The 20,375-nt window shown below is 36.0% G+C and overlaps 1 non-coding gene and 1 pseudogene across 1 annotated transcript; both read left to right on the forward strand.

Annotated features, from left to right (window-relative positions):
• The first annotated feature begins 9,556 nt into the window (after positions 1-9,556).
• On the forward strand, positions 9,557-9,616 carry LOC114697020. Its single transcript, XR_003735095.1, has one exon. It is a non-coding gene; the product is annotated as a small nucleolar RNA SNORD58 (small nucleolar RNA).
• A 27-nt stretch (positions 9,617-9,643) lies between these two features.
• Positions 9,644-10,250, forward strand: LOC114696991 (annotated as a pseudogene).
• The last annotated feature ends 10,125 nt before the right edge of the window (positions 10,251-20,375 follow it).

Here is a 20,375-nt window from a genome sequence, read left to right on the forward strand (position 1 = left end):
TTAACTTTTACATAGTAAAATTGTATTTAACAAAATAATTATCAAGCAAGAATTATAGTTATAATGTCTAGTTTATTTTAATAACTAGTTTATTTGGCAAAATTAAAGAAGATAGCCTATCTATCTTATATTTGTGAGTCTAAGGCTTTATATCTAACTTATCTTTTATTATAACTATCTCTAGTCTTTAACTACATCAAAGACCTTAAAAGGATATAATACTACCTGAGAAATTGGAGAAGGATGTAAGCAACTTTTGGGAGTCTTGCAAGAGTAGACAGAGACAGCTGGCAACCTGGACAGTCATCCAAAGTTCTTCTGTAAAGTTGGGGCATCTGTCTTCAGCCCACAGGCCTAGATTCTCACAGTCACTTCTCTCTGTGTCCTGTAGAATGTCTGGCAGTTTCCTCTACAAAGCAAGAACCTGAAGGACCATTTTGCCAAGCAAAGTTCAGTGGTCATTTTTCTGTGGGTCCTGTATGTCCAGTCGATCAAGCAGTTCGGGCAAGAACAGTTTCTTGCCCAAATGGCTTTTTTTTTTGGTCAGGATGAAGATAAACTCCATATGGAGTGTATTTGATGCCCATCCTCTTCTCTGAAGGAAATCGGTGCTGCCAGGAGCAGACATGTCTCATTGTCTAGAAAGTCTAAATTTTTAAAACATTTTAAATGCCATATTCTGTAGGTCTTTGAAGTGTTTGAAGATTACCTGTTTATCTGAAATATATCTATGTATACCTAGAAAACTTAACATGACTATAAGTTTGACTATCATAGAAGATTAATTGATCTGTATTTTTTAATTATCCATTACAATCTAAATGAGTTACATAAACATAATACCTCAAATGAGAGTAGAAATTTATATACAGTATAATAAAATTAAGTTTAAACTTGTATCAATAAATTAAAATCCATAGTAATGTAAAACATTTTAAACAAGTTGCTCTTTAAAAGTAGATTCAATAATCTAGCCTTTTATCATATCAAATCTATATCAATACCCAGTCCTAGTGGTATCCTCAGTCTCCAGTAAATCAAGTCTAGCGAAAAAACTGAACTCTATTGCATATAAGCAATAGAGTTGTGGTCACTATTTGGCATCAGAATCTCCATTGTGATTTTTCTCATCCATTCTTCCAAACAGTTTATAAGCATTTAAGAGATTTTTGCCATGTGCACCAAACAGTGCTAGAACCTGGATAAATAAGGCAATGACCCTGCCATCAAAGTGTTCACAGTCTACAGAGAGAAACCGACACAAATGATTACAATACAGCACAATAATTGCTCTACTAGACAGAACTACAAAGTGCTTTGAGAATTCAGAGAGAGAGGGAAAAAATCCGCTTTTCTAATACTTTCTGGGGTCTAATCCATCAACAAAATCCTCACTACACAAGACTAACAGGAAAACACTGGCAGATCATTTGTTGTGTCGCTTGACATTTTAGCAGCAGTCAGGGGCTCCTGCCCAACAAAGGTAGGCAGGCAGTTGAAAAGGAAGCAGTGGCATTAACAAACATTGCACGCCATTCTCAACTCAGTGAGTTTACTGCCTGGCAACTAGTCTCTGACACCTCATTGCAGAAAAAGAAAACAGGTCTTCCAACTCTCCCCACTGCTAGGCAATTGTTAAGGATGGATTTGGATCTTTGAAGAAACTCCTCTAACACATCTATCTCAAGTGCACTTACCCACCTCGTGGGCCCTTCGCAGCCTTTCCATTTCTTCCCCTTTTGAAATAATTGGAGACAGAATTTATGTCAAGCAGCTGAGGAGAGCTACTTCTTCACCTCAGTCTACCTCTCATCAAAACACTTTAAGGAGATGATAATGGGAAGGGGAAATGGTTTTGAAAAAGAAAATAAATACTATATCAATTATATACACCATAACTCTTTTTAAATTATCAATTACAGTTAAAACAAGAAATTAAAATGATCAGTTATTGAACTGATCACATTCTTTACTACATTATGTAAGCAGTTCTAACAAAATGTCACTTGGTCCTTTAACAGATCGTCAAATCATCCTTCACACCAATATTAAAGATCTGAATTGCTCTAAAGGATACTGCCGAAAAGGATAAAAGAAATCCTTTCAAAGGGGAAATCTGTCTTGTTGAAAGTAAAATGGCTTTGAGTTTCTAATTTTAAAGCTACTCGAAGTCGAAATATAATCATTTGGAAAATGTTGACATGAATGTCTTTAGAGCAAGTTACAGAGAGAATATACACTGAGATAATCTTGTGATAATATACATTTTCCCCACAATTGCTGAGTGTTCATTAAGATGTATGTGGATATATATGTTAACATACATGACCATCAGAAGTCACATCTCCACAGTTCACAGAAATAATCCAGGTGTTCTGTATATATATGTATGTGTGTGTATGTATGTATGTGTATGTGTGTGTGTGTGTGTGTGTGTGTGTGTGTATTCATTTCAAAGATATAATGACTCCTCACTCTGAACCACATCCAGTACTGATTGAGGTCTCCTTAATTGCCACCCATTTTTCCTCTACTACATTTGTGGAATTAAATAGACTATTTTAGCATGGTAAAAGGAGCCAAAATATCCCATGACTGCTTTTGCAAAGGTCATTCTTCTGCTTTGAGCTGGGGGTTATTTTTAATCACAGGTTATATATCTTAAAGGCAAGGCCGTTATTGAAACCTTCAGTTCATTTTAAAAAGTCTCCGGACATATTGAATAAATCACAGCTCAGGAGTAAAATGAGATGGTAGGCTCACTACCTTCCTACATGCAAGGCCCTGGGGAGCCGCTTTGCAACTGTCCCTACCTCCGATGCAAATTAACTCCTCACTCAGCCAAGTTCAAGATGATAATGCTCATCTCAGCATACACAGACCAGGAAACTTCAACCCATCAGGGGCTATGGTACCAGTTTTCAATAAGATGTGGAAAGGATTAAACTTTATGGGTCACTTAAAGTCTCCTAGAAGTTTCTCAAGAGGAGAAGCAAAAATATAATGCCCTGACTCTAGGTTCCAGGCTGAAGAAAAGAGCAACGTTAAAATCTATGTTCATGTGTGACTGTGTAACTTCTGTTTTTCTCTTGAGATGCCTCACTCTAAAACTGTCTCAGTGCTGGTTGAAATGACTCTGTCACAGAGATAGCTGGATTTCTTCTGTGACTGAAATTTAAAAAGACTTGCAGATAAAATCCATATTTGTTGATACTCAGAAGAGGTAATACACATAGTTATAAATTTGGCTAATGTTATTGGTGCTTCTTCTATCCTTTTGATTTACAACATTGTTTATCCTAATGTTTAAGGTTAGAGCTCTGCAATATACCTGGAGATTATCTACAAATAGGCCAAAATTTGAATTAGATTAAATATTCAGAAGATAAAGTAGCTGCCATCGTTTTCATTTGTTTTAGTCTGGATGCCAAATAACAAATAGCTTTCTCAAGATCTCAAAATGCAGCATCATGAATCAACTTCCTATGTACTACCACATCTTGTATTTAATATGTTAATATAAATTTCATTCTTAGTTTACAAAGATTTCAATTGGAAGGTTCAATGCAATAAGAAAGAGGCATTAAGTTTGCATTTACAGTGGTCCCCCAAGCATCTTCTTACTGGAAATACGTGTGCACTCTGAGGAAGCAGCAAATATATTTGGCCTACACTGCTATCTCTTAGCCATCTCTAATGAGACTACCTTGTGAACATTTCAACTTCTCCTAAGAGGTAAGTAACTTTCTCTTCTATAATTTGAGAAAGGGAGTATGAAAATAAAACTGTACCAAGTTCTATATCAGTGAATTTATGTCACATATTATTATCATCATTGGTGCAGTCATCATATCTGTTCTATTCACTGGACACTCAAAATCGTGTGTTGCATGCATCTGTCTGTGTATACGCATGTATAAGGCAGGACTATACAGACCTGTCCTATGGAAGCCATAGGTTAACAACAGGTCTCCTCTTCAATTGCTTCTCCACCTAATTTTTGAGATACCCTAATTTTGGATCTCTCAGTGAACCTGGGGTTCACTATTTTTGTCAACTTGGTTGGGCAGTGAACCCCTGGGATCTGCCACTTTCTATCACCAGCTTTGTGGCTTCAGATGAGTACCACCATGCCAGGATTTTACGTAGGTGCAGATATCTGTCTTAGGGTTTCTATTGCTATGATAAATGCCATAACCAAAAGCAACATAGGGAGGAAAAGGTTTATCTCAACTTCTGTATCCTAATCATAGTCCATCATGAAGAGAAGTCAGGGCAGGAACTCAAGGCAAAACCCTGGCAGTAGGAACTAAGGCAGAGGCTGTGAAGGAGTGCTATTTCTAGGCTTGCCCCCCCCATGGCTTGCTCAAATTGTTGTCTTATACAACACAAGAACACTGCCTAGGATTTGTGTCACCCCAAATGGTCTTGGACCTCCAATATTAATCATAAATCAAGAAAATGCACTACAGGTTGCTCACAGACCAATATGTTGGGAGAACTTTCTCAATTTAGGTTCCTTCTTCCCAAATGACTCTGGCTTATGCCAAGTTTACAAAAAAAAAAAAAAACCTACCCAGCACACTAGTGCACATACATTCATTTTGTGTGCTGGTTAGGTCTTTATGCTTGCATAAGCAAGTTCTTTACTTACTAAACTATCTTTCCAGCCCAAACAAAGTGGGTTTTGTTCAATTACTTTTAATTAAAAAGTACAGTTTTACTAAAAATTATTGCTGTAAAGTGTCTATAGATACCATTACATTCACATATGTCTTACTCAACTGTTTTGGAATAGGGAGAAAAGCTTAAAATTAGGTAGTACTTGAAATCAATTGACAGCATTTTTGGTGAACCAATGAGTTACAGTTGGGGTTTCTAACATGATTTGGGATGAAGAGTTACTTTATCAGAGCAGAGATGATTCAGAAGCAGCTGAATCACCAAAAAGCCCAACCCAATGTGTGTGACAACTCGGGAACTTTGCAACCCTGAAGCTCTCTGCAGTTTGTAGGCAACGTGACAAGTCCAAGTAATATCCTTTGTACAGATTGGCTGGTGAGACTTTGCTCCCTGAGCAGTTGTTTACTGTTTCTGCAAAGCTGTGCAGGGCCCTTCTAGAATCCTGCAAGAATTCACTTCCCTCAGCTTGTGAACTTTCATGAATCTCAGGAATCTCATGAGGTGCTTCCTCCCTCTTGCAGGGACCTTATCAATACAAAGGAACCTGCTGTGCAAAAACAGTGTCCACAGCTCAAGAAAAAAAAAAACTTGTTATGGAGTTATAGAGGAGAAGCTTACTCTATGCCAGGCTCCTCATGCCAACATAATATAACTTCTTTTTTCATGAACCAATTAGCTTTATTGGGATTACTTACAGGATTATGGGGGGAAAGTTGCTTACTGGAGTAAAATGCACTCAAAAGATAGGTGCCATCATGAAACTCTGACCCTCATGAGATATGCATATGAACACTAGATGCATGGAATACACTGCACACCTGTAAGCATATCTACAGATTAAAGGGTGCCCTATCTTCGTGGCTCAGTTCAATAAAGCCTTGTCTAAACTGCATGATTTCTGTGATTTTCTTCATGGGAGTTTATAGTGAATAGTGAAGTGTAGTGAATCCTATCAGATTCAGGGAATTCTTGAAGTTGTTTGGAGTGGTTTGTTTCCTGTCTTAATTAGCTTCTCTTCAGGAGGGAATGCTTCAGTGTCCATGAAATGGCTAAATAATAGCACATTCTTTAGGCTTCTCCATTTTGTATTTTTGTTTGTTTGGTTGTGTTGTTTTAAGAAATGATAAGCAGTGCTGTTACCGGGCAAAAAGGTAATAAGACACAAGCCACAATAAAAACCAGTATCAGAGCTTTATTAGGAGGAGGGGGGAACAAAAGAATCAAGCCTGGGGAAGAAGCACATGCAGAGAGCAGAGAGAGAGAAAGATAGTGAGGGAGGAGAGAACAGAGAAGAGAGAGGAGGAGTCTGTGTCTGGCTTTTTAAGGATTCCCATGCACATGCTCAGGTGGGTTTACAGAGCTGCACCATTCATGCACTGATTGTGTGACCATGCTTTTGCGCAATCATTCAGCACACGGATGACATAAGACGCAAGATGCAAGACTGCCCCCCTTAGCTCCAGAACTGTGCACGTGTGGCCATGCAGCTGGAGTATTGGCAGAATCCCAAGAAGTTGTGTTTTTTGCTACTGTTTTTTTCCCAACATTTTTATTGATCATTTGGGAGTTTCACATAATGCACTCCAAACAACATTCACTTCCCAGTCTTCCCAGGTCCACCCTCCACACTCTTGTGACCACCTCCCCCCCAAAAAAAAAGAAAAGATAAGAAAGGAAAAAAAACACCAAATCCAATTTGTGTTGCCATACACATTGGAGCATGGTCAAATTCCCAGTGGCCAGCCACTTACAAATAACTGATTCCTTCCCCACCCTCATCCCTGGCAACAATATGGATCATGGACATCCACATGGCCTTTGATGGTAGTATGGCATCCTATGGGGGCACATACTTCAGACATCCACACTGCCTTGGGTGGTAACACAGATGGACTTCAACATGGCCTCCTGAGGGAGCACAGACTATGCATATCCACATGGCCTCTGGCCACAGCATGGCCCTTGGCTGTAGACATTTTAGACATCACAACAGTCCAGAAGCCATGAAAATCATTTTCTTCAGAGTATTCTAAAATTTTTAAAATATTTTTATTAAGGCTGGAGAGATAGACAGTGTTTAAGAGCATTTGTTATTCTTGCAGAGGACCATGGTTCAGTTCCCAACATCCAATTGTTTATTCACAATTACCTGTAGCTCCAGTTTCAGGGAGATCTGACCTCTTCTGACCTCTGCAAGTATGAGGCATGCATGTGGTGCACATGCATACAGATGGCAAAGCATTCATTCATATAAAATGAAATAAATTTTAATTTTTAAAAAAATTATAAATAAATATTAAGTATACATATAAGTAAGAAACATTGTGACAGTTCCACATATACATACAACATCAACATGCAATTGTTATATCCAAATACTCTTCTTCAATTCCTGACCTCCAAGTATGTTTTTTAGTAAGGTCAATTCTTGCTTAATCAATAGGCCTCCATTCTAACAGGGCAAATAACAGAATTATCTCTCCACAATGACATTCCAAAAACAATGCAGTGTCCTTTAAAATATATCTTTGGATGCAATTTTAAATATACTCATACAGTAGCAGATGTTCCCTATGAACCCATCAGAAAGTACAAAATATGTATATTCATGTTATTTGTTTTATTTTGTTTTGCTCAGTTCATATCTTTTTTTTTGAAACTGCAGAAGAAAAGAGCTCATTGATCTTTTCCAGACCATAAATTAATAGATAGGGCAAAAAGGATTGTGGGTTAAATAACCTTGTCTCTTTTGTGGATGTGGCTGAAATTGTTTGATTATGTTTATTAAAATTCATCTTACAAATGAAAGTAATTCAAATTTTATAGTGTTAGTGCTTAGTTTTCTTAAAATAAGCATATGTATTTGTTAGTAAAGAAAATTATCCAGAAAAAATAACAATTCCTTTACTTTAGTTAAATAAGACAATGCAAACTGGTATTATATTTAGTGATATTGACTGTGCCAATGGATTATGAGAAAAGAATCTTAAACAAAATATTCACTGTTATCTTGTTGAATTGAATATGTTGTTATTTGATTATTTCACAAATAATTGTCCCAGTTATTTTGATTATCAGTGTAGCTAGATAATCTTCAGCTTTCTTATGGCCCTACAAATTCAGATGAAGACAGTATCACAGAAATGATGCTGGAAAATATAAAAAAATATAAAATGTATGTCCCCTAAAATGGAAGTGTTTCCAATTGCAAATATATATTTATATTATGTATACATATATATTTATAAGAAGCAAACAATTTTCTCCAGTGCTGTCATCTTTTTCTCTTATCTATAACCAGAACAGTGTCTCACACATCCTTGATTTTCCTTGTGGTTTTTAATATAATCTGAATACCTGTAGGCTATTATAATAGGTTGAACAGTAAAACATAAACAAATAAGAAATTATGATTTTAGTAATAAATTTTTAATCTGCTTATGTTCAAACTAATAAAATATCTGTACCATTATTTACTATAATCTACTAAATGAATGTCTTAGCTAGGGTTTCTGTTGCTGTGAAGAGACACCATAACCAAGGTAACTCTTACAAAGGAAAACATTTAATTGGGGCTGGCTTACAGTTTCAGTGGTTTAATCCATTATCATTATGGCAGGAAGCATGGCAGACATAGTGCTAGAGAAGGAGCTGAAATATCTACAGCTTGTTCCACAGGCAGGAGAAGCAGACTGTGTGCTACGCTGGGTGCAGCTTGAGCATATATGAGACCTCAAGCCACCCCCACAGTAACACACTTCCTCCAACAAGACCACACCAACTCCAACAAGGCTACAGCTCCTAATGGTTCCACTCCCTTTGGGCCAAGCATTCACACACATGAGTCTATGGGGACGATTTCTATTCAAACCACCAAATAAATAAATTCAAAATCATCAGACATTAGTAAATTATGAAAGTCTGTACTAGTCAGTACTAATACATCCAACAAGCAATTCAATTGACACTGGATTGAGTATCCTAGGACCTCACTTAATGTAGACCTAGTCCTGAATAAATGGCAGTGTTCAAACAGCATGGTGAGGGATAATATATACAGCTAATCTTCTATTCTCAAACATTCTTTATCTCAGTTTCTGGGGCAATAAGAAGAGAATTTCCACCTTTCTCACAAAAATATCATTATAATCTCTCACAATTTTGCTCTCCTTCCTAGGCACCCTTTTAGTTCATATTTCCATCACTAATTCTCTACAACACTTTTAATCTCTGTCTTCTTTTCTATCATACTATATATATATATATGTGTGTGTGTGTGTGTGTGTGTGTGTGTGTGTGTGTGTGTGTGTATTTAGGATAATACATATATATTATGTATTTAGGATAAAATTCACTTGTATCTGTTGTCATATGTCTTCTGACCTTTATGTCATTGTCCCTTTTGTAACACTCCATTTACTCCACCCAGTCGCTGTTGTCTTCTTTCAGGTCCTAAACTATGACAAGATAATCCAGCTAATACATTTCACTCACACAGCTTTCTCTGTCTGGAATATCTTTTACTCTATTACTCTTTATGTGAAGACTTGTTTATCAAAGCTCTCAACTGAACTCACTTTCCTGGAATAGGATTTTTTTGGTAAATATACCTAAAGTGGTACCACAATCTCCATTATTACTCTGTTTCAAAGCATAGCTACTACTTTGTGCTACTTGGAAAAAAAAGTGACACAAAATTTTAACTATGCATATTTTGTGAATCAAATTTTAAAATCTGTCTCTCATTAGAATATAAAACTGCTTCCAAGAAATGAATAGTATCTTCATTATCCACTGTAAACTTGAGTCTCAGCTATTTGACAAATATACACCAGGCATAGATCAATATATGTTTAAGAATAAATAGCTCTTCCTGTAAGCGTCCTAAGGACACCTTTGGATTGATCCTAAAAACAACTATTCTCTGAGCAGCTGTTGGTAGTATTTAGCGCGTGTTTGAGCTCTTTGGTGATGAGGTGATTGATGGTACTGTTGTGTTCCCAAGTGACCTGGGAAGATGGTTCGCTACTCTCTTGACCCAGAAAACCCTACGAAATCATGCAAATCAAGAGGTTCAAATCTTGGGGTTCACTTTAAGAACACACATGAAACTGCCCAGGCCATCAAGGGTTATCCGAAAAGCCACCAAATATCTGAAAGCTGTCACTTTAAAGAAGCAATGTGTGCCTTTCAGGCGGTATAATGGTAGAGTCGGTAGGTGCGCCCAGGCCAAACAGTGGGGCTGGACACAAGGCCAGTGGCCTAAAAAGAGTGCTGAATTTTTGCTGCAGATGCTTAAAAATGCAGAGAGTAATGCTGAACTGAAGGGTTTAGATGTGGATTTTCTAGTCATTGAACACATCCAGGTGAACAAAGCACCTACGATGCGCCAAAGGACTTACAGATCTCATGGCCAGATTAACCCGTACATGAGCTCCTCCTGCCACATCGAGATGATCCTCACTGAAAAGGAACAAATTGTTCCAAAGCTAGAAGAGGAGGTTGCGCAGAGGAAGACGATATCCCAGAAGAAACTGAAGAAACAAAAACTTATGGCACGGGAATAAATTCCACATAAAATAAATGCAGATAAAAGTTTTTTTAAAAAAAAAGAATAAATAAGTGGTAAGTCATTGTTAATTTTTTAAAAATTCTGAAATAGATGTTATTAAATTATTGACAAGAAATTGTAATTGTAAATTAGACACAACTAAAAATTTAACAGAAACCTTACTGGAAGAGCCTGGAACATAAAGTCACTCAGATGGCTCAGAGACTTTCGGGAGGATGTGTAGCTGGAGAGCTTTTCTCTCCGGGTCCCACCAAGTCCCGCCAATTTCACCAATAAGGATGGATTGTCCATAGATCACACTGGGCCTTTCAACACCATTTATTTAGTATAAAGGTTCTTAATTGATTCCTTATAGGGTTGTTCCCAAGGGTGTATTTATAAGTGTCCTATATTTTGTCACCTTTATCCTATGAGACTAAGTTAACAATTTATATATTCAAAATATCCAAATCAAGATGACCTATGAAAGAGAAATAAAATATTGAAAATTAATTTAAAATATGTATGTAGATTTAATATCCAATATCAGGCACAGGACTGTACACATTTAAAATTTACAATAAAAGGGAAGATTTTTACTTGATCTCTACCTTATGACTTTTGTCTTGTCATGTAATTTTTTTCCAGATCCAGAAAAATCTTGAAGATAAACCTTATTCACCTTTGCATTACTTATTGTGCCTATCGTGGATAATAGCATCCAAAAGAGTTAAGTAAATTATGATGAATATCATTATCTAAATCACAATTTTGAGAACAATTTACCCTTTATTGTCTTTATTTTTTCTCCACTGAACTTTGAGCATCACTTAAAATTGACTATTCTAACGATGTTAAATAATAAACATCTCATTGATACTCCAAACACAGTAACTAATTGTCTACAATTCAACAGGTACCAACTTCAGGCAAAAGAAATGTTTTCTCTGTGCTCTGTGAATTATTAATCTCGCCTTGTACTGTTGTAGTTAAAGTTGCAAATAAGATGTTGAGTACAAAACCAAAGATGCACTTGATCTTACTCAAAGTCCCAGAAAATAATATCAAAGAGAAGGAAGTACTATAGTTCTAATACCATTTATTCTCAACTTCTTTAAGTACAGCTCTGTTGTGGGGCATAATTTAGAAGTTAAATATTATATCCTTTGTCCCATGTGAAGACCCCAGACATCCCCAAATGTGATAAATGTCTATTTAAGCAGGTAAATATTTATTATATAGTATAAAATAAGCATACTATGATAATTATGCAAAATAAATAATAATATATTGTATATTATACAATTTTATTGCCTATATTCTTCATCAATTTTTAAGAAACAGGTTTTAATTGAAATATCTGAGTATTCATCATGCTAGCTATACTGTGGGTAGAAATTTTTACAAGCATGTAATATCAGTGTATATGCAACCACAGAAAATAAGAGATGTCAAGTTCTTAAGTGATATTATTGCACAGAAGTATATCAATCAAAAGACAAATATTAATATTAACTGACTTTTTTTTCTTGGACTATAAGCTCCTTAAGGTCAAACTCTGTGCTTTACACTTCTCTATATTAACCAATCTAAAAAAAAAAAAGGAAAAAAGAAAGGATTTTAATGCTTTGCCTCATATATTCTAAGTACTTTGTGAATATTCATTAGTTTATTTCCACATTCCTCTTGGTAAACCACTTCATTCTAGTATGTAACTGGTCTTCCCAGGGGAAGATTAGAAGGGCTTCACTCAAATAGACTTGAAAAGGAGGGCTTTCGTACTATTCTAACACAGTAATTTAATGTCCCCCCAGTGCCGGAGAACATCATGAATTTAACAAGATGAAACCTCTTATGAAAGGCCAAACTCCTCCAAGCAGGAATTCAAACATGTCTGTTTTATAAAAAAAAAAAAAACATAATTCAGATGCAAATTCAAACCCCATAATTAAGATGCAAGAAACTACACAACTTGATTCATGATGCTTATGCTCATTATATTCTTGGTTAATTTTACTTCTCAGCAATATTCACTCAGCTAATACTTACCAGGAACTTCTTACGTGCCAGGTACAATGCCTGGACTGAGGACAGAGGATATATATAGTTCAAAATCTATAATAATAAATAATAAATAAATAATAAAATACATAAACTCTAACCTCCAGTTCAGAAAATTAGTCTTCTGATTGAAGTGATAAAACTCATACAAATAACTATAGCACAAAATAAGAAACACTCACAACCACATTTATTAGTAAAGTAGTAACCAAGTGAAGAAATATGAAAGATAGATGAGGTAAGGAAGGCTTCTGAAAGAAGAGGATAATTTGCATTGGAATTGATGCAGTAAGTACATAGTGAATATGTCCTAAGAAAGAGCATTTCAATTCCATATCAAGTTTCACTGGAGTTTACTTCCTACTTATTGCTGCTGTAACAACTGATTTCATAGTAGTTTAAGGCAGTACAAGCTTCTTGTATTATGGTGTGCGATGTCAGAAGTCTCTACAGCTAGCACTGAACTGAAATCAAGGCAGGAACAGATTGAGATGCCTTGTGGAAGGCCCCTACTTCCTTGTCTTTTCCAGCTTCTAGAGGCCACCTAGATCTCAACATCTTGATTCTGTCATCACTACTCCTGCAGTATGGTCTCTTGCCTTCCTTTTATAATCACATTTGTGATTATCTCAGGCCCACACATAATTCAGAACAATAAAATCCAGTATAAGTTATTCAATCCAAGGTCCTTAATCACAACATCGAAGTCCCCTTTGTCACATAAGGTAAAGTCTTGACAGGTTCTGGAGACTAAGATATGTACTCTGGAGAGAAATAGAGAGTTCAGTCTACTTCAAATACTGAAGTCAATATTGTTTATTAACTTTCACATTTTAAGTCATTCACATTTATAGCCACAAATAGGTTTCTAGGACATATTCACTCTTTTAAAACCTGTAAAGGGGAGGCTATCATTGTGGTGTCATACATTTCTATTGACTACTATTCTTCTGATTCTTATAATTGCCTATCTATACAGTGAGATGGGTGAGGTGAACACAGGAAAATTATAGGACTACACTACCCATAAAAAATCTCCCTACCCATATGCCATGTACATTGCTGCCACGATTGCCTTGAAATCATCTAAGTTAAAGGGTTTTATGATATTTTTTGGAAATTTCAAACAAGAGTAATGTATTCATTTATACCGCACATTCTCCATGGGTATCTCTCCCCAACTCCCACCCTATGTAACAATTAAAGAGTTTTTTATTTTATAGTAACACTGGATTCTGTCTTTTTATAACAGTCTTCAAATTCATAAAGATTACATGATGTCAGCAACAGGGGATCATATGATGAAGTCATGTCAATTGAAGTGAGCTTTAGACATGGAAAAATATACCTGATGAACTACTGAATGTATAAAAATATGTCCACAGTTCTACATTTCCATTGTGTTATTTTGAGTGAAATAATAGATACCGGGGCACAAGAAAAAGGAAAAGAATGATAACACATACGAGACACTGATTCTCATGTCTTCAGTATGGACTCATGTCCAAGAGATGAGCTTGAACATGGTGTGGACTGCTACAGACAAAAACTGAGAAGCTGTTTTCACAAAGGCTTCATTAGAAACTGTACAGTAAGGTGATTCCACTTTGGGGTAATAATGACAAAGTAGCATGTACACTGGGGTAAAAGATAACTCTCCCCAGTTTCTCAAGAAACATGGCTGAATAAAAAAATGCAGAATGTTTCACATCAGTTTGCTTTGCTTTCTTAGCTTTGGTTTGGCAGATTGAGGCATTAGAGAAGAGGGCAAAGAAGAAGTGACTAGATGCTTAGCACTAATTTGTTAGCACTTCAGCCCAATGGCAATTTAGATTTATGGTATGTGACAAGCTTCTTCTCAATTTGTATCCTCATGATGGTGAGACCTGAGGAAATTTGAGTGACCTTAGTAGCATCTTTCCCACAGTAGTCTTCCAACAACAAAGATCACTTAATCTAATTAGAAAGTCATATGTGGATCTATAAGAAGCTAAACCTGAGGTAACGTGACATAGAAAGTGTGTGGAACTTTCAGAATTAGCCCAATGTGCCATAAAAACATATGAAGACATAGGATGACAAAAGATTCAGCTACAGGACTAGACACACTTGAGACCCAGAAACACTAACAGGCCATCACTTCTGTAGCTAGAGTTTTTCTGGTCCTGCCTGGCCCACAGTCAGGACAAATCTTTGCCACCAGCCAGTTCCGCGGTAGCTCAGACCCAACCAAGTAAACACAGAGACTTATATTGCTTACAAACTGTATGGCCATGGCAGGCTTCTTGCTAACTGTTCTTATAGCTTAAATTAATCCATTTCCACAAATCTATACCCTGCCACGTGGCTCGTGGCTCCCAGCATCTTTTCATGCTGCTTGTCAGGGTAGTGACTGGCAGTGAGTCCTTCTGCCTTCCTGTTCTTTTATTTCTCCTCTCTGTTAGTCCCGCCTATACTTCCTGCCTAGGCACGGGCCAATCTGTGTTTTATTTATACAGAATGATATCCACAGCACTTCCCCTTTTCCCTGAAATTTCTTAGCCTTACTTGTTCTTTAACCAAGCTAGTGTTTCTAACAATGTGGCCCTAGCAGCACTCATCAGAGTCATCTGAAATACAGATTCATGTGCAGCTTGTCATTCCCCACCCAGCTCAGCAACAGTTTTTAGAATCTCAGTTCAGGAGGAAGTAGATTAAATACCTGTCAGTGTGCATATTAGCAAAGTTTGCAGATAGTCTGAACATACAGAAAATGTACAAAGCATGAACTAAGACTTCTCTTTGGCCTGAGCTCCCACTTTATAGCCTATTATAAGGCAAAAGGAAGTAAGAAAGTACATATCCACACTGGGTGAATTTGAAAGAAAGTAGTCTTTGTGAGATATCTATTCCATCTCTTAGCTATAAAAATATTCATTGAAATAAATTTTATTTTTTTATTTATTTTTTTACTCAAAACAGTAAAGCCCCAGTGATAGGGTCACCATTGTCAGAATGAGTTCAACCACATACAGAGTATAAGACCCTTCTATCCTTGATTTTGAATAGTAGTTTTGATGAATTCACAATTTGGCCATAGATATGATAGCACAAGTTCTTACTTGAATTACTCTTCAAATATCCTCTTTAAAGGAAGCGAGGCCATTTAATGGATGACATTGCACTAGATATGTAAAAGTGAAAAAAATCTTTTGGGGGGATTACAGGACCTGACTTTTAGTTTATAATAATCCCTGGGGAGCCATCAGTTAGAGGAGGGTTATGTAGCCTTTAACTAATAAGCGAACTATTGACTTGAGTCAGCATGATGGTTCATTTAATGAAACCTTAACACTTGAGTTTAGCTCTCAAGTTCCAGAGTTAAATAGGTATCTTTAACAATAGGCAGGAGTTAGATGTAGCTATGCAATGAAAGAATTATTTTATTGGAAGGTCAAATTTCGATTTAAATGTCTTGTTTTACTGTTTGGTGTTCAAAGCTGCAACACTCGAGCCAAAGAGTCACAGTAATCATAAAGAGATACATTACATAAAGAGAGTAGAGGTCTTTTCTGCCCAGAGAGGATGGGAACATATAAGTGGGAACAAATATAATATGGAAAATGTACTTAACTTTAATTCTTTACTTCCATTGTTTTCCAGTTTTTATTCTTCTTTTCTTTTTCTATCCATATGTATTCAGTTTTCAGTATTCTTGTATTTCACAGACAGAATGGTATATGTGATGTTCAGCTCTGGGCTTGGAGAGATGAACAATACACACTTCCTATTCTTAAGCAAGTCACCATCTAGCAGTGGTGAAATACATAAAGGCAGACAAAAAGGGAAATCAGAATATTGCTAAAAACAGTATCAGTAACCATTCTCCCTGACACCCCTGAACCAAAAGCACCAGAAAACTTTCTGACCTAAATCTTTCAGGTAATTGGAGAATTCTATGTGGAGTATCAGAAAGGTAAGTATATTCTATGCAGAACAGGCAGAAATGCATGGGTACAATGCATTTCTAGAAACCATAGACACTTTGGTAGTCAAACTCTGGCCAGCTTACTGATAGCAGATTTGTATAAACAGTTTCAGGAGTGTTAAACAAAGGAGCCACTTGCAAATGTGTGGAGATGAATTTCAAACAATAACAGCACTCTGGGGCAAATAATATTTGGTTATTTACTATAAGATTTGGTGAAGAAGCTTCAATGGGAGTTCCAACACCAAGTAAAAGAGTACAACCAAGGCTCAACAATGAGTAAAATGGTAGAACCAATCTGCAGCAACCTGTGCATGGAAGAATCCCACAATAAATATCTTAACAACACCTTGAACTCCTCTTCACAAAAGCCACAGGGCCAGGGAGCATTTCAAACGGTACACAGAAGGGAAGAAATGTAGAGAAAACATGTGAAGGAAGAAAGGGAAATGTATAGTACATGTGCAGTATTAAAATGTTTCCTCTTTATTTTGTAGGTAGTGATGAACCAAAATCATGAGAAAGTTATAAAAAAAGTAAAACTCATTTCTGATTTAGACATGCCACCTTGGTAACAGGGTAGGATAACATTTACAAAGGTAAATCCAGATAATAATACTGATGAATAATTAACTGAATAAATGACTAAGCTCTTTGATATAACACATGTGTGCTTTTAAGGTATCTAGAGTCATGCTTTGTGAATTACATGCATGAAAAAGTTGTAGCATATAGTTGAGATCAAAGATAAGATGTAAATCTGAAGAAATGATATTCCCCCTTTGCCATGTGACTCTGAAGATAATATTAAAAAGAACAGTCTCAGCTTATAATATTGCTTCTTGGAGACATACATATATTCTCTTGTTTACATTCTATCAACAGACTAGTCACCCCAGTCTTACAGGGACTAAATGGTACAATTCAAGCATTTTAGGTAGATATTGATTTGAACATATAATTCTTGACAAGATAACTGCTAAGTGAACATTATCCATAAAGCAGTTCACTGGCTACTCATTCTATAAGTATTCACTGAATACCCACTAGGAACTATACTGAGTGCTAAGATAAATGGAAAACAAATTTTATATGGTCCCTTGCCCATATGTGATTTAAAAACTAGAGAATGAGAAGTACACTATATAATAATAATAGAATATTTTAAATATAAGAAGATATCTTTGTGTATTGTGTAGTAGATAATAAGAGAAGAGAGCTATATACATTAAAATGAATGACCAACATTTAGCCATGACAAGCCACTATCCACATATGTTCTTAATGCATTGCTGTCACTGCTGAAAGCATTCACTTTGGAGTATATAGGATACAAATAGAATTAGCATTTATCTAGGAAATAACATGCATTGAAGCTAGTTTTCAAATGTATAAGATTTTTAGGCTAATGCAACCATGAAGCTTATTCTTCATAGTTCTTCATATTCTAGCATTCCAAAGGAACTGAGCTGTTCCATAAGTACCCTGAGTGTCTCTTTTTATATTTTTGGGGGTTTCTAAATTGGGGCAGAATTATTTATCATTTATTTATTTTATTATAAGATATGGGCAATTTAGATATTTCACAGAAAGGTCTTGACTCACTGAGACATTTCTCCAGAACCATCAATATCTTTTCTTTATTTTATATATGATGGCCATGAGCCACTGTGAAATTATCTTCTACAATGAACACAAAACCAAATCAAAGGGAAAAGAAAATAAATAACAAAAGAATTGTAAGTTAATTGTATTTTGAAATGTATTTGTTTTTAAAAGAATGAATGGAGTAATAAATGAATGAAGACAGTTTTTGTCCTTTGGAAAACACTTCTCAAAAAATGAAAATGTAGTTCATAAGAACTACAATGAATGAAATGGTGAGACAATTACTGACTTAGACAAGTATATTTACAGGTTTAAATCTAATTTCTGCTTGGAATAAACATATAATAAATATTGTATTACTTGAGTGGGAAAGCTTGGAAATAGATAACTTACACTAAAATGCCAATATTCTATAGGTATATAGTAAGCAACATTTGTTTTTGTTTTTACTCCTTAATAGTCATTTCTCCATCATCTAAAAATAAGTGCTAGCATACCTTTAGGAACTTCATTCCACACCCTTGCTGCAAAGCATACAAAACAGGTTCAAATCTATCTGTGGTTTATAGATGAACATGTGTCTTAAGCATATGTATTCAGCTCATAACATCTCTTTATGGTCAATTAGTAAACTGACTTTCCCTTTAGATCTCAGAGTAAGAATGAATTTATCTACCTGTCTATCTATCTATCTATCTATCTATCTATCTATCTATCTATCTATCATCTATCTATCTGCAGCTGGAGCTGTATCAACTCTCAACTCTCTCTGTATCAATATCTTTTCTTTATTTTATATATATGATGGAACCAGAGATGATGTGATGCTATTGTAGCTTCAGCTTCCAAAGAAGCTGAAGCAGAAGGAACTCTTAAGACCATAATGCTGAAGTTCTTCTGGGAAACATAGTGGTACCCTGTGTCCAAAACCAAACAGAAGCAAATGAAGGAAACAAGGGAAAAGACAGATTTTTGTAAGATTGTTTGCTATGTTTCTTGAGAAGATGAATGATAAGACAGTATGCAATTAATATGTTCATTTTTATTACTTATATGTAAACATTGTCAAAAATAATAAATAAATAAATGAATGAATAAATAGTAAAAAAAAGAAATTTACAAATCAAAATGATGTGTGTCATTGCAAAAAAAAGTGTAGAGTGTAAGTGTCTGGGATTGGTGGAACATGCCAATTAGCAATGTATTTAGAAGGCTAATGTAGAATGGATATAGCAGATTTGAGGAACATAGAATAAGATAAATAGGAAAGACTAGGCCAAAAAGAGTCATATTATGTAGCAAGACTGTCTTATAGTGAGAAACAAACAAACAAACAAATAAATAAATAAATAAATAAATAAATAAATAAATAAATAATGAAACAGAATATAAAAATACCAGAGCGGTGGTGGCGCACACCTGTAATACCAGCACTCAGGAGGCAGAGCCAAGGAGGATCTCTGTGAGTTCGAGGCCAGCCTGGTCTACACAGTGAGATCCAGGACAGGCAGCAAAACTACACAGAGAAACCCTGTCTGGAAAAACCAAAATAATAATAATAATAATAATAATAATAATAATAATAATACTCCTAAAATCACAAGTAATCACAACATCCAGACATAAGCAAGATGAGTATGATAATCTCCTAGCATATTAACTTGTGCATTCTAGGTTATGTGTAACTGGATTATAAAATTGTTATTACTATATCTTTGTGCAGAAAAGTATAACTACTTTTGAGGTACAGCTGGGGTCCTGGACAAAAAGAAATCATTAGCTCTCAATCTCATAGCTATTTCCTTTATACTCCTTTTAAAATTATTCACCTACTATAATGTCTTCATTGATTTTAGCTTCTGTTTTTTAGACAAGTTTTCATTACATTGCCCAGACTTATGTGACTTTTAAGCTCAAGCAAGCCCCTTGCTTCAACCTTCTGTGTAGGTGTGACTTGTCTCCCCAGGACTGGAATTAAAGATTATAACTACCACGCTCAGCTTTGTGCTTCTGTTTTTCAAATTCTGAGCTTTATCTTCTTTTTATATTTTATAATTAATTTAATTTTACATATCAGCCAAGGATTCCCCTGTCCTCCCACCCCTCAGCCTTCCCCCCAATCCTCCGTCCATTCCCACCTCCTCCAAGGCAAGGTATCCCATGAGGAGTCAGCTCAGCCTGGTACATTCAATTGAGGCAGGTCCAGTCTCCTCCTTCCTACACCAAGGCTGAGCCAAGTGTCTCAGCATAGGCCCTAGGTTCCATAAAGCTAGCTCATGCACTAAGGACAGGTCCCAGTCCCACTGCCTGGGGGCCTCCTAAATAGTTCAAGCTCATCAACTGTCTCACTTATCCAGAGGGCCTGGTCCAGTTCCATGGGGGCTCCTCAGCTATTGGGTTCATACATAGTTCATGTGTTTCCACTAGTTTGCTATTTGTCCCTGTGCTTTTTCTAATCATGGTCTCAGTATCTCTTGCTCATATAATCCCTCCTCTCTCTCGCCA

This window comes from Peromyscus leucopus, chromosome X (assembly GCF_004664715.2).
Source record: "Peromyscus leucopus breed LL Stock chromosome X, UCI_PerLeu_2.1, whole genome shotgun sequence".
Taxonomy (NCBI): Eukaryota; Metazoa; Chordata; class Mammalia; order Rodentia; family Cricetidae; genus Peromyscus; species Peromyscus leucopus.